Raw genomic sequence first — 14,196 nt, 5'->3', positions numbered from 1 at the left:
GATTTTCAAAGTAGTTCTTAAACATTGTCTTGCTGATGTTGCAACACATACTGGCAGAACTAAAATGATCAGGGAGCAAGAGTGTCTTCGATGTGTATAACTTCCAGAGTTGCTCCTCGATAATGCTTTGATCAATCTAAATGCCATCCACAATTCAATTCAGGAAACTTGATACATGCAACCACAGTGGGAAAGGTTAGTCATTTCAATTACTCCAAAAAAACACGACTAGGCCTACTTGGTCTCAATTCTCAACCAAAACGTATTCCTCTGCTAGTCACTCTCCTCCTACTCACTTTCCTAGGCCATAAACTAAAAGGAGTCGAGAACAAAACCAACACAGAGAGCCTCTCAGGCTGCATGGTCCCCTGACCACATCACAACGCAACATTGTCCAGGGTGTCTGAATTCACCCTGGTAATACCTCAGGGCAAGGAAGACACACCACTCTCAAGACCACAGAAGATTCTAATAACAGTTCTGGTTGGTTCACCCAAAGTCAGAGAGAGCCAAACAGATTCCGGGGCCTCGGTGGCCCTAACACCAGGGTTCATGCCACCAGCGTTGTTAATTCCGCTCCAGCAGCGTCCATCGAGCCACGTGGCTGGCACTGTCTCTGACTGTCAGCACTCCTGAGAGCAACACATCTGCCACGCTGATCCTCAACACTGGAGCTCCCCAGGGGTGCATGCTCAGTCCCCTCCTGTACTCCCTGTTCACCCACGACTGCATGGCCAGGCACGACTCCAACACCGCGTGCTCAGTCCCCTCCTGTACTCCCTGTTCACCCACGACTGCATGGCCAGGAACGACTCCAACACCATCATTAAGTTTGCAGACGACACAAGTGTCACCTGATCACCGACGAGACAGCACTATAGGGAGGAGGTCAGAGACCTGGCCAGGTGGTTCCAGAATAACAACCTATCCCTCAACGTAACCAAGACTAAGGAGATGATTGTGGACTACAGGAAAAGGAGCACCGAGCACTCCCCCATTCTCATCGACGGGGCTGTAGTGGAGCAGGTTGAGAGCTTCAAGTTCCTTGGTGTCCACATCAACAACAAACTAGAATGGTCCAAACACACCAAGACAGTCGTGAAGAGGGCACGACAAAGTCTATTCCCCCTCAGGAAACTAAAAAGATTTGGCATGGGTCCTGAGATCCTCAAAAGGTTCTACAGCTGCAACATCGAGAGCATCCTGACCGGTTGCATCACTGCCTGGTACGGCAATTGCTCGGCCTCCGACCCAAAGGCACTTCAGAGGGTAGTGTGTACGGCCCAGTACATCACTGGGGCAAAGCTGCCTGCCATCCAGGACCTCTACACCAGGTGATGCCAGAGGAAGGCCCTAAAAATTGTCAAAGACCCCAGCCATAGACTGTTCTCTCTACTACCGCATGGCAAGCGGTACCGGAGAGTCTAGGACAAAAAGGCTTCTCAACAGTTTTTACCCCCAAGCCATAAGACTCCTGAACAGGTAACCAAATGGTTACCCTGACTATTTGCATTGGGTGCCCCCCCCCCAAACCCTCTTTTACGCTGCTGTTACTCTCTGTTTATCTTATATACATAGTGACTTTAACTATACGTTCATGTACATACTACCTCAATTGGCCTGACCAACCAGTGCTCCCGCACATTGGCTAACCGGGCTATCTGCATTGTGTCCCACCACCCGCCAACCCCTCTTTTTACACTTCTGCTACTCTCTGTTCATCATATATGCATAGTCACTATAACCATACCTACATGTACATACTACCTCAATAAGCCTGACTAACCGGTGTCTGCATAAAGCCTTGCTCTTTTTTCAAATGTCTTTTTACTGTTGTTTTATTTCTTTACTTACCTACACACACACACACACACCTTTTTTTCGCACTATTGGTTAGAGCCTGTAAGTAAACATTTCACTGTAAGGTCTACACCTGTTGTATTCGGCGCACGTGACAAATAAACTTTGATTTGATTATTTCAAACGACGCTTCTATTTAAAGCCTGCTCAGAGAGTCGGTTCTGCCTCAAATAAAGAGACTTTAGACAGCTTCAGCAGCACTTGTCTTCTCTCTCTGTTGTTGCTGAAGTATTAGAATTCAAATTCAAACGTCTCCAGGTATTTGTGTGATAACTGACTAGCACTTCAACAAACAGCAGGTTCTCGGGATGTCTGGAAAACTGTCTCCCGTGGGCCTCGTCCAAATGTAAAGGATTAGCCTATTGCCAAACAACATGGGAAAAGACGACAGACCTAACTGTTGAAATGGGAGAGAAATGACAGACACTTGAAGGAGATTAAGATATCTAAAGTTATAAATATCCAAGACACCCTACTGGGAGAGGCTGAGAGCATCATGAAAGGCACTTCAGTCAATGCTGGCTTAAGTGTACAATATGATGCACCAACCAACTGTCTCATTATCTCGATTTTGGATACTATCCATGAAGATTAAAAGAGTCCGTAATTTTTTTTAGACGCTAGAACCAAGATGTATCCATCCACATTTAGCAGTAGGTAGGGTACTAGACAATGTTAGAGATGTTGGTGTGGGCAATTGCCAATAATTGTGATTGTTCTACCAAGACCGAATGCCTATCTTTTCCTTGTTGTGATGCACTGGGCTTTTACCTAACCCCTATGGTAATGTGGCTAAAGTGTTTATGCTAGTTTAGTGGATAGAGGACGGAGGGACAGACTGTGCCTTTAGCTGGCAGAGATGGAGTTCGGAAAGAGAAAGGAAGGAGGGATGAACTACAGGCTGTAGCAAGAGAACTGGATCTCTGTGTGTACGACAGGGGGGATAGGCGCAAAGTGTGTGTGTGTGTATTTGTGTTGGCAACCTTCAGTGTGTCACCAAGTCAGCTAGGGCTGACAGAAAGTATGAGCAGAGGAAGAGAGGATTGAAGGGACAGATGACAGGGCAGTGGCAGAGAGCATGATAGACAGAAAGAGAAAATGAGAGGAAGGAAGCGTAGAGAAGTTTATTTTGAGGCGTCGCCAGGTTTGAATTAGCAAGCACAAGCGGGATGATCATTACATTACAGTGGACAATATATTCCCTGACGTTGAACGAGGTGGACTATAAATGTGGCTGGCTGGTGCAGTGTTTGCTTGTGTTTGAAGCTGTGTGAGTGTGTGCATATAACTGATATTCATGCATTTCCCTACTAAAACTTTACATAATTTCTCCTCTTTGTGTTGCATAATACAGCATACAGTAGTCCTACATATTACACACGGTATGAGGCTTAAGTGACGCTCTGTTTTGAAAACAGTAATTTGCACTGCGTTAGCCATACAGGGTGCAAGTGAAAAGAGGAGACATCCATCGCAGATGGTTACATAATCTTGACTTGGCCGTTTGCCAATGGAGCTGAAGGCTATAGAGTTGTTCTCAGAGCTAATCAGAGTGTATGCGAGTGCAGACAACCCAACAGTTGCAATACAGGGCTAAGCATTGTGAACCAAGCCCTAAAGCACAGTGTATAATGCTGCTGTTACAGCAGTACAAAGGAGAGATTATTGGACAGGTGACGGTTACTAAGCCTGTTTCTTCAACAACATCAGGTTTGCTTTTAGACCCTGTATGAGAGGAGAGAGGCTGACATGACACACAGTTTCAGGCTTACAGAGGAATTGCATGAGTTTCAACGGCCTCCCAACCTGACTTCGTTGTGGAGTAGGCTGCACCTGGACTCCACCAGAAGTAGACCCAACCTGCATCATCCCACAAACCTACTCACATCATATTCTCCCAACACTACCCCCACTTCCTAATCTGATATTCAGTAGTTTGATGACATGCCACTTCCTCAGATTGTATTATTTCTTTCTGGCAGCTGTGACAGCTGCCTAAGCACTTTCAACACGCGAATGTAAGACCTCGTTCCTCTTCTCTTATGATGACGAGGGAGGGCCATACACATCTGGGAAGGACTCTAGCCTTTCCTCAGAATCAAATCAAATACAACAAGCATCACCGTGCCAAATACAACAAGCATCACCGTGATTTATTTTTTATTTTACATTTATTTAACTAGACAAGTCAGTTAATTAAGAACATATTCTTACTTTCAATGACGGCCCTTGTTCAGGGGCAGAATGACAGATTTTTAAATTAAATATATATATTTTTTAACCTTGTCAGCTCGGGGATTTGATCTTGCAACCTTTTGGTTACAAGTCCAACGCTCTAACCAATAGACTACCTGCCACCCCACTAAAATGCTTACTTTCAAGCCCTTAACCAACAATGCAGTTCAAGAAATAGAGTTAATAAAATATTCACAAAATAAACTAAAGTAAAGAAAAAAAAAAATTTAAAAAGCAAAAACAATCAAAGTAACAAGAAATGTACATAACAATAACGAGGCTATATACAGCGGGTACCGGGTCAATGTGTGGGGGCACAGGTTAGTCCAGGTAATTTGTAAAGTGACTATGCATAGATAATAAACAGCGAGTAGCAGCAGCATAAAAACAAAGTGTAGACAGTCTAATTAATTGTTCTGCAGTCTTATGGCTTGGGGGTAGAAGCTATTAAGGAGCCTTTTGGTTCTAGACTTGGCACTCCGGTACCGCTTGCCATGCGGTAGCAGAGAGAACAGTCTATGACTTGGCTGACTGGAGTCTGACAATTTGTTGGTCCTTCCTCTGACACCGCCTAGTATATAGGTCCTGGATGTACTGAGCCGTACGCAATACCCTCTGTAGTGCCTTACGGTCAGATGCTGAGCAGTTGCCATACTAGGCAGTGATGCAAACGGTCAGGATGCTCTCGATGGTGCAGCAGTAAAACTTTGAGCATCTGAGGACCCATGCCAAATCTTTTCAGTCTTCTTTACAACTGTCTTGGTGTGTTTGTACCATGATAGTTTGTTGGTGATGTGGATACTAAAGGAACCTGAAGCTCTCAACCCGCTCCACTTCAGTCCCGTCGATGTGAATGGGGGCCTGTTTGGCCCTCCTATTCCTATAGTCCAGGAGCTCCTTTATCTTGCTCACATTGAGAGAGAGGTTGTTGACATGGCACCGCACTGCCAGGTTTTTGATCTCCTCCCAATAGGCTGTCTCATCGTTGTCATTGATCAGGCCTACCACTGTTGTGTCGTCAGCAAACTTGATGATGGTGTTGGAGTCGTGTTTGACCACGCAGTTGTGGGTGAACAGGGAGTACAGGAAGGGACTAAGCACGCACCCCTGAGGGGCCCCAGTGTTGAATCAGCGTGGCAGATGTGTTGTTGCCTACCCTTACCACCTGGGGGCAGCCCGTCAGGAAGTCCAGGATCCAGAGGGAGGTGTTAAATCCCAGGGTCCTTAGCTTAGTGATGACATTTGTGGGAACTATGGTGTTGAACGCTGAGCTGTAGTCAATGAACAGCATTCTCACATAGGTGTTCCTTTTGTCCAGGGGGGAAAGGGCAGTGTAGAGTGCAATTGAGATTGCGTCATCTGTGGATCTGTTGGGGGCAGTATGCGATTAGGAGTGGGTCTAGGGTGTCTGGCATGATTGTGTTGATATGAGCCATGAGCCATGAGACTGGCTTCCTGTTAAGGCAAGGGCTGATTTCAAGGTTTTACTGCAAACCTACAAAGCATTACATGGGCTTGCTCCTACCTATCTTTCTGATTTGGTCCTGCCGTACATACCTACACGTACGCTACGGTCACAAGACGCAGGCCTCCTAATTGTCCCTAGAATTTCTAAGCAAACAGCTGGAGGCAGGGCTTTCTCCTATAGAGCTCCATTTTTATAGAATGGTCTGCCTACCCATGTGAGAAACGCAGACTCGGTCTCAACCTTTAAGTCTTTATTGAAGACTCATCTCTTCAGTAGGTCCTATGATTGAGTGTAGTCTGGCCCAGGAGTGTGAAGGTGAACGGAAAGGCTCTGGAGCAACGAACCGCCCTTGCTGTCTCTGCCTGGCCGGTTCCCCTCTCTCCACTGGGATTCTCTGCCTCTAACCCTATTACAGTGGCTGAGTCACTGGCTTACTGGTGCTCTTTCATGCCGTCCCTAGGAGGGGTGCGTCACTTGAGTGGGTTGAGTCACTGACGTGATCTTCCTGTCTGGGTTTGGGCCCCCCCTTGGGTTGTGCCGTGGCGGAGATCTTGTGGGCTATACTCGGCCTTGTCTCAGGATGGTAAGTTGGTGGTTGAAGATATCCCTCTAGTGGTGTGGAGGCTGTGCTTTGGCAAAGTGGGTGGGGTTATATCCTACCTGTTTGGCCCTGTCCGCGGGTATCATCGGACAGGGCCACAGTGTCTCCTGACCCCTCCTGTCTCAGCCTCCAGTATTTATGCTGCAGTAGTTTGTGTCGGGGGGTTAGGGTCAGTTTGTTATATCTGAAGTACTTCTCCTGTCTTATCCGGTGTCCTGTGTGAATTTAAGTATGCTCTCTCTAATTCTCTCTTTCTTTCTTTCTTTCTTTCTCTCTCTCGGAGGACCTAAGGCCTAGGACCATGCCTCAGGACTACCTGGCATGATGACTCCTTGCTGTCTCCAGTCCACCTGGCCGTGCTGCTGCTCCAGTTTCAACTGTTCTGCCTGCGGCTATGGAACCCTGACCTGTTCACCGGACGTGCTACCTGTCCCAGACCTGCTGTTTTCAACTCTCTAGAGACAGCAGGAGCGGTAGAGATACTCTTAATGATCGGCTATGAAAAGCCAACTGACATTTACTCCTGAGGTGCTGACTTGCTGCACCCTCGACAACTACTGTGATTATTATTATTTGACCATGCTGGTAATTTATGAACATCTTGGCCATGTTCTGTTATAATCTCCACCCAGCACAGCCAGAAGAGGACTGGCCACCCCTCATAGCCTGGTTCCTCTCTAGGTTTCTTCCTAGGTTTTGGCCTTTCTAGGGAGTTTTTCCTAACCACCGTGCTTCTATACCTGCATTGCTTGCTGTTTGGGGTTTTAGGCTGGATTTCTGTACAGCACTTTGATATATCAGCTGATGTAAGAAGGGCTATATAAATAAATTTGACTTGATTTGATGACCAGTCTTTCAAAGCATTTCATGGCTACTGATGTGAGTGCTACGGGGCAGCAATAATTTAGGCAGGTTACCTTTGCTTTCTTGGGTACAGGGACTATGGTGGTCTGTTTGAAACATGTAGGTATTACAGACTCGGTCAGGGAGAGGTTGAAAATGTCAGTGAAGACACTTGGCAGTTGGACCGTGCATACTTTGAGTACACGTCCTGGTAATCCGTCTGGCCCCGCGGCTTTGTGAATGTTGACCTGTATGAAGGACTTGCTCACATCAGCTACGGAGAGTGTGATCATACAGTCGTCGGAAACAGCTGGTGCCCTCATGCATGCTTCAGTGTTGCTTGCCTCGAAGCGAGCATAAAAGGCATTTAGCTCATCTGGTAGGCTCTCGTCACTGGGCAGCTCACGGCTGGGTTTCCATTTGTAATCCATAATAGTTTTCAAGACCTGCCACTTCCAACGAGCGTCAGAGCCGGTGTAGTAGAATTACATTTTAGTCCCGTATTGACGCTTTGCCTGTTTGATGGTTTGTCTGAGGGCATAGCGGGATTAGCGTCCGGATTAGTGTCCTGCTCATTGATAGCAGCAGCTCTAGCCTTTAGCTCGGTGTGGCTGTTGCCTGTAATCTATGGCTTCTGGTTTGGAAATGTACGTACTGTCACTGCTGGGACGACGTCGTCGATGCACTTATTGATGAAGCCGGTGACTGAGGTGGTATACTTCTCAATGCTATTGGATGAATCATGGAACATATTCCAGTCTGTGCTAGCAAAACAGTCCTGTAGCGTAGCATCCGCGTTATCTGACCACTTCCGTATTGAGCGAGTCACTGGTACTTCCTGCTTTAGTTTTTGCTTGTAAGCAGGAATCAGGAGGATATAATTATGGTCAGATTTTCCAAATGGAGGGCGAGGGAGACTCTGTGTGACACTGGGTCATAAAGCAAGGGTCAGTGGTTTGATAAACTTGGTGAGGAATGAGGCCAAATTTCACTATTGAGATTAAATGGAATATGGCCGCTGGCTGGTATGATGACATCATAGAGACACCTTCCCTGTATTAGCCAACTGAACTTGTCTTAAGACAAACCCTGGTTCCTCCTTCTAAACATTCCGTTTCCACTTCATTGTTATGACATTCAACATGGACCATTATATTTTGCATTAACTTACAGGCTTTTATGTAAATGTAGCACTAGTGTGAAAGGTTAAGCAGAAACATACGCAATCCCTCATGCACAAAGCATAGCCTACCTCTGCAATGAGATATGATGTGAAAGGGAACTGGGAGTCCTGGGAGATAGTGTAAACACCAAAGGTGGAATGCTGAGGAGAGTAGGTAAGAAGTGAGGCACAGACTGTTGGAGACTAGGCTCTAACACTTCATGATCAGACTATACTTTGAGCATTCAGCTTGTATTCAGAAATGGAAAAATCATAATTCAAAGTAAAAAGCAACCTTCAATTCTGGAATTTGAATTTCTTGACTGAATTGAAATGTTTAATGACCCCCAACCCTAGTGGGAGAAAGTTATAAACACTGACAATGTGTTGCTTTGAGGTGCCTTTCTTCAAGAAACATTCCCCAGCTGTAGCAAACCCCTAACAAGAGGTGACAGGACCCAGGTGTGATCACAATCTCAGGTATCATGCAGACATGTCTACTGACATGAGGAGTCGGAGTCTGTGAAAGAACACTGGAGAGCCAGAGAGGTATATTTAGCAAAAGCTGATAGGTAGGCCTAAGTGAGGACAGAGTACACTCCGGAAACTATGTCCCAAATTCTACTACTAGGCTACATTGAGTGCTTTAGATGCATGGGGGTTTTGAGAAAGTTGTCACCATGCCTTATGGGTTTTGTGACGATGGGTGGAAACATAGTCAGTAGACTTTTAGTTGTGTCACAAAAAGACTTCCCCAAAGAAACACACATTTTCCTGCATGACGTTGTTCATAAATGTATGGGTAAACTTTTGTGTTACAAAGTCGTTAGAGGCTATTCTTTATGAAGATCCCAAACTAGGTAGAGGAATTAAGATGGTACTGTACCAAATGTGTTTTGCTAAATCAATGCTGATTAATTAGTTGGCGCATGGTTAATCTAACCTTACACTAGTGGAAAATGAGTGACAAGTAAGTGGTGAAGATATGGAACAATCAACAATGCAAGCCTCCGTTGTCTATGCAGAGGAGTAGCTAAGTAGGCCAGCCAGCAGCGAATAGCAATATTACTCATTTCATGTCAGGTAGGCTCAGTTCCTCTACTACTTAGAATAGCTTATCTCCATTTTAGAAATTAGTGTAAAGAAACGTATCGTCTAAACCATCTGTCCAAACCTGTGCCCACAACATCTATAGATAGATTTAGAAAGCGTGCTTCTCTGTGCAAGCTCAGTACACCACAACAAAGTAGGCCCACACATCTACAGCTTATTTTCCCCTACATGAAAATCTAGGTGTGTCAAGTTAAAATTGTATTTATTATATGTTGTCTGGAATTGAGTAATCTGTAAGGAATGAAAGGGTGCTAGATTGAATCCCCGAGCTGACAAAGTAAAAATCTGTCGTTCTGCCCCTGAACAAGGCAGTTAACCCACTGTTCCTAGGCCGTCATTGTAAATAAAAATTTGTTCTTAACTGACTTGCCTAGTTAAATAATAATAATATGACATGTGCGAATTGTTATTTTAACAACAGGGGTCTGTAACACAGTAATGTTTAAACATCAGGAACAGATAGTGAGACCATGCCATGAGACCGACACTATACACTGAGTGTACAAAACATTGCATGACATAGACTGACCAAGTGAATCCAGGTGAAAGCTATGATCCCTTGTTGATATCACTTGTTAAATCCACTTCAATCAATGTAGATGAAGGGGAGGAGACAGATTAAAGAATAATTTTAAAGCCTTGAGACGTGGATTGGGTATGTGTGCCATTCAGAGGGTGAATGGGCAAGACAAAAAATGTGAAAACATGAAACACGTGGGATTAACATTTGTTTGAAACATTGTAAATGGGCAGAATATTCAAACAACCTTATTGCCAAAATGATAAGATAAATCAAATCAATGACAGACTTGGGGCAAGATGCATGATGCTGTCGAAAAAGTAACGTTATGGCATTGAGAGTATCATTCTTTCTGAGGTATTCCCCACTGGCAGAGCACCCACCCAAAGCGAGGGGGACCCACGGGCTCAGCTTCTTGCCGGCAAGGAAACTTTATTTTTTAGTTATTTGAGCTTAAAATTAACATTTTGGGGATCTTTATATTTATTTATTGAACCTTTATTTAACTAGGCAAGTCAGTTAAGAACAAATTCTTATTTACAAATGACGGCCTACCCCAGTCAAACCCAGAGGACGCTGGGCCAATTGTGCGCCGTCCTATGGGACTCCCAATCACGGCGGGATGTGATGCAGCCTGGATTCGAACCAGGTACTGGAGTGACGCATCTTGCACTGACATACAGTGCCTTAGACCGCTGTGCCACTTGGGGAAATTATTGTTTTTAGGATTTTCGAAATACTTTCAATATTATTCATTTCCATGTCGGCTCTGCGCCTGGAAATGCCCTTGTCCGGATACCCATTTCAAACTCTAAAAAAAAAAGTGTTTAATAAAAAATAAAAAAAATCTCTCAAAACTGATTCTTAAAAGATGTGTCCGAGGATTTTGTCAACTCCGTCAGATTTCTCTAGAATCTTAAATTAAATCAGGAATGAGCAAGGTCAGCATAAGGACCCCTTATTCATATCCTCATAACAACTTTTTGTTGCACTACATGTAATCAACTTTTGACAGGTTTAAACAAACAATATTGGAATCACCATGGTCAAAACCATAAACTGTCAACTGCATCTGCCTGATAAACTCACTTAGTTAGGTTTTAGAATCATAAAGCAACTGTTGAAAAACAAAATTGATACTGTCTGTGTATACCACTTGAATAAAGACGAAACATGTACTACTAACTCCGTAAAACAAATTCCATCAGAATGCCTGAAGATCTGATAAAACAACCATTCTTAATAGGGTATTTTCAAATGAATAATTTTCTGTATTTTACAAATGTATTTAAATTTTCTACAAATTAAAAAAGTTAAGAGGAACAAATATGTCTGTCTTGGGTATCTGTTGTCAACTCCGTCAATGATTGAAGTCAATATTTTTCCTGGTCAATATTCTGATTAAATATTGTTCGAACCTTGAGGGGCCCACTAAACTACGCAACTGGTATTCCAATATCGTCGTGGAATGAGGCGTTTGCAGGATTTATGTATGCTGAATACTCAAGCAGAAACACGATAAATGCGCATAATGCATTTTCCTAATCCACAAAGTACCATGAATGGACAACACAGTATATGAGATGGCCAATGTAGAGAAATGCGTTCTAATGCAAAGCGTGATGCACGCGCAGTGCAACGTGAAATATCCTTGATCAATGTCCGCGCTGGCAACATATTTTAACATTTTGGACTAGGGGCAGGGAGCACCAGGCAATGTAGTATAACTACCAACCTTTAATTGCTTTAAAATCCGTTTTACCATATACATTTGGGTCAGTGCTTGGTACCACTCATTGGATCACGACAATAGCCTAACGTTACACACTAACCTTACTGTTGTATCGCTTCGCACATTAGCCGGTTAGCGCAGCACTACGGCCACAGATACGTTCGTATAATGGCTAACAACTATTATTGTGGGTTTCGAATAAAACAAATCGACAGAGGATTTGGGTTTGAGTTGTCACCGCTGGCGCACCATACCTGAATTGTGTGACATTAATCCAAAGCAGATGCAAGCATTCGCTAGCTAACGTTACTTAGCTTCCTAGATAGCTAACAAAATATTGTTGGGACACTACCACTTTTTAACTAGCAATCTATTTACCTTGTAATCCTTGCTGGCAGTTCCGATTGCTCACTTTGGATATCATCCTGCTTAGGTCATATTTAGACATTTAACGTCCATGTTTGCGGTCGTGTGAACCATAGAGTCGGTTTCTAATTCTGAGCCAGCGCAGATGTCTGTCGTATCAGTCCGCTTCTTGCTGGCCGGGAGGTTAGCTGCCAACAGCTCCTGCGGTCGAGATGGGAAACTAAAACACTGTCGTACTTCCAGTGCCACAGACCGAAAGAGCTCTCAGAACACAGAAAATTGCGCTACTATTTCACTAATACATGCAAACTAGTTAATTTGTGAAACTCCCTGCCGTCTATTGTTATGCATTTAAAAACATGTTTGCTGTGGTAATATTCATTATAAAACTAGAGGAAAGGAAATTGCGAGAGTAAAAACAATTGGTGGACACCCCCGCGTGCATGCAGCTGTTGGGTTTTGTTTACAGCGGTCACTGTACTGGAGACCAGTGAATCTGTTATGACAACCCGGATGATAATAATACAGTCTTTGACAGGATTTTTTCTATGCTTTATTTTTTGTAAAATAATGTGAAGGTACAAATATTTTCTTGTTAGGTTTAAGATGCACAGTGGTTTAGGAATATTATTTACAACATCGATGGGTTCCCTGGATATTATACATTTAAATGTAATTACTCTGAAAACGCAAAATACATATGATTTTGACCATAAACATGAAGCAAAAATGTTCACTACAACCGTAAAATACACTGAACAATAACACAGCAATTAATATGGCCATCTGACTGATCCCTATCACACAACTTCACTGTTCAACAGCAGCCCCTACTGGCAGTGTTATTGCCGTGCATGGTCTTCAACTACAACGTTAACGTTATTACATAACAGACAGATGCTGAGATCAATGAAGTTGTAAGCGCAGCCTCTTTGTGGTACTAAAAATCAGAAATAAAACCTCAGGTTCGTTCAGCCGTTCCTATGGAGGAAATTAATGTAGTTTGGGGATAAACGCCGCAAATAAGGTCCGAGGTTAACACATGCTTTGATGATTTTCTATGCTTTGTTCAACGAGATATGTCTATGAACATGACCTTTATGAATTATGAAGCCTTTATGTGCTTATTTTGATTACACAAATGCTTCAAAATTCACAAAAAATTAACTTTAGGTGATAGATGATCTCATAGAACAAAACAAAGCCTGTGTTCTACACACATAACTTCTTTTTTGTGTTTATCAAAACAAACCCCAAAATAATTTCTCCATAGCCTAGCTCTGTTAGTGCCTACAAAACGACCACATTACTATTGCTTTCTATAGGCATGACAGCTGAAGCATCAAATTGCAGCTGTGAAGAATTGCCAAGATGTGAGACAAATTCACTTAGTATAACTAACTAATACAGAGGGGGAAAACATGAGCAAATATTGCTCCTTTTCGCAGTAAAAAAAAACTGCAGTGAACATATTCAAACTTTTGGATAAACATGGTAATTTTGGGCTCCCCAGTGGCACAGCGGTCTAAGGCACTGCTTCACAGTGCTTGAGGCGTCACTACAGACCCTGGTTTGATTCCAGGCTGTATCATAACCAGCCGTGATGGGGGGTCCCTTAGGGCGGCACACAATTGGCTCAGCGTCGTCCGGGTTAGGGTTTGGCCAGGGTAGGCCGTCATTGTAAATAAGAATTTGTTCTTAACTGACTTGCTTAGTTAAATAAAAAAAGTTTAAAAAATATATATATATAATAATTACCTTTAGAAAAGTGACCGATATTTCTCTGAGGCATTGCGTAACATTGTCAAAGATTCTAAATCAAACAACTGGTAGAGCAAACATGCTTCACCCTGGACTAATCAAGCAGGACAACCAATGGCGGGCGTGTTCTTGTGTTTCCAAATGACAAAGTGCAGAATAACAGTAAAATGACATTCTCTGCATTTCAAGTCTGTTCTCACGCCAGGTGAAGATCGAGATCATATAATCATCACACCTCTCGAGTCAACTGCCAGCGTTGACCCTGAAATTAACTGGTACTTCATCAGAATACCCTTCAGATCCAATCCAAAATATACTAGCCACACTTACATGATTCCTTCTAAACAGACAAGACATTTCATCCACTCTCAAATTAAAAAAGGCCTCATTCAAATCTCCATTAAATAGCCTATCAATTCAAATATCACTTCAAAATAATATTTTCAGTTTTGGTTGGGAATGGTCCACAGTGCAGAACTAAACCAAATCAGAAATACAGGAAACCTGCCACAGAAAATAGGGAACACAGGACTAA

General features: G+C 43.4%; 1 protein-coding gene across 1 annotated transcript in view; it reads right to left on the bottom strand.

The window, feature by feature from the left end:
• Positions 1-12,356, bottom strand: part of LOC120031008 (DENN domain-containing protein 4B-like) — a 40,462-nt gene extending 28,106 nt beyond the window's left edge. The window contains exon 1 of the mRNA XM_038976522.1: positions 11,913-12,356. The gene's annotated coding sequence lies outside the window, so the exon portion shown is untranslated. The remainder of the gene's footprint in view (positions 1-11,912) is intronic.
• Between the last annotated feature and the right edge of the window lie 1,840 nt (positions 12,357-14,196).

This window comes from Salvelinus namaycush, chromosome 37 (genome assembly GCF_016432855.1).
Source record: "Salvelinus namaycush isolate Seneca chromosome 37, SaNama_1.0, whole genome shotgun sequence".
Classification (NCBI taxonomy): Eukaryota; Metazoa; Chordata; class Actinopteri; order Salmoniformes; family Salmonidae; genus Salvelinus; species Salvelinus namaycush.
Note: the sequence above shows the minus strand (reverse complement) of the source record. Positions and strands in the feature narration are given on the sequence as shown.